Below are 1,448 nucleotides of genomic sequence, written 5' to 3'. Positions count from 1 at the left end.
ACACGATGAAGAAGAGAGGAGTGTCATGAGGGAGGACAGAAAAGTGTCACAACAGAGAGAAGAGGGGTGAGATGATGAAGAGGAAAAGAATGTGATGATGAAGGGAAGAGGAATGTCATGATGAAGGGAAGAGGGATGAGATGATGAAGAGGAAAGGAATGTCATGATGAAGGGAAGAGAGATGACATGACTTCACAGCCATGCCAGTCCCAGCCAAGGTTCACTCATTATTCTCCTTTTTTTTCCCCAAAAGATGGCAAAGTTGAAGCAACTGGAGCACAGTCCCCCCAGAGTAAAGCACTAAATGGTCATTTGAATTTTGCCAGAACAGTCAACACAAGCAGGTGCTCACCTTGCAACTGTGGTCCCTCCTGGGGGAACCAGCTCTCCTGGGAATCAGGAGAGGGGCAGAGCCAAGCCAGGCTGCAAATTCAGCAAGAAATGGGCAAAAGCCCTGCCAAGGCTTTGGCCCAACCCTATTCCACCACCATCCCGAACATCTGGGGCTTGCTCAGATAAATGGTTCCACTTTTGGGTTGCGATAAATAAATAAATATGTTCTGAAGCTGATAAAGTCTTTTAAAAATTCATTAAAGAGAAAGAGCCTGGCAGAGATTGCAGCCTGAAAGCCTTTTCCATCACGAGTTCCTGCTCTGATTTCCCTGGAAGAGAATGCTGAGCTCTCTCCCTGCAAACCCCGCTGGGCAGCACCAATCCCTGCCACGCAGGCCAGAGAAAATTTCAAGGGCTGTAATTAATAAGAATTAATTAACCTCATGAAACGGGCTTGTTGCTGGTGGCCCAACGTGTTTATTGACCGATTCCCGTCCGAGGCGGTTTCCCTCCATCTCCCTCCTTCCCTCACGCCTGGCTGCGGATCAGGGAGCGGAGGCAGCTCCAGCACTTTAAGGAGACGTGGGGACACAGAGGGGATAAACCAGACAAGGCACTTCACATGGTCCACTACACCTTTAATGTACAGAAAGTAATTAAAATGGGAGACAAATTCATCAGCAGTCAGTTCAGTTCACGGTGCAGCCGGGCTGGATCTTCCTTATGCATGGGTGGCGTGATGTGCAGATCCGTCATAAAACCTGCATTAAAAATTAGTCAAAGCTGTTAGTACATCACAGCAGACCAGATGGTTTATGCTCTGAAGTGTTTCAGGAACCTCATTTTATTATACATGAATGCCTCGTGTCGGGGGCCCGGGCTGATATTTTCATTAAACACACTCCACGAAGCATTACAGCTCTGTTGTCATCTCACTCAGCACGGATGAGCTCCTGCGGCCCGGCCCCGCGCTCGGGGCAACGGCTGCTCCAGAGGCACGGCATGGAACGGGCTGGGGAGGGCATGGAACGGGCTGGGGAGGGCACAGAACAGGCTGGGGAGGGCATGGAACAGGCTGGGGAGGGCATGGAATGGTCGGGGGGGCAGGGAATGGG

This window comes from Corapipo altera, unplaced genomic scaffold (genome assembly GCF_003945725.1).
Source record: "Corapipo altera isolate COAL_440 unplaced genomic scaffold, ASM394572v1 349, whole genome shotgun sequence".
Lineage (NCBI taxonomy): Eukaryota > Metazoa > Chordata > Aves > Passeriformes > Pipridae > Corapipo > Corapipo altera.
The sequence above is the reverse complement of the archived record's forward strand: the minus strand, read 5'-3'. Positions refer to the sequence as shown.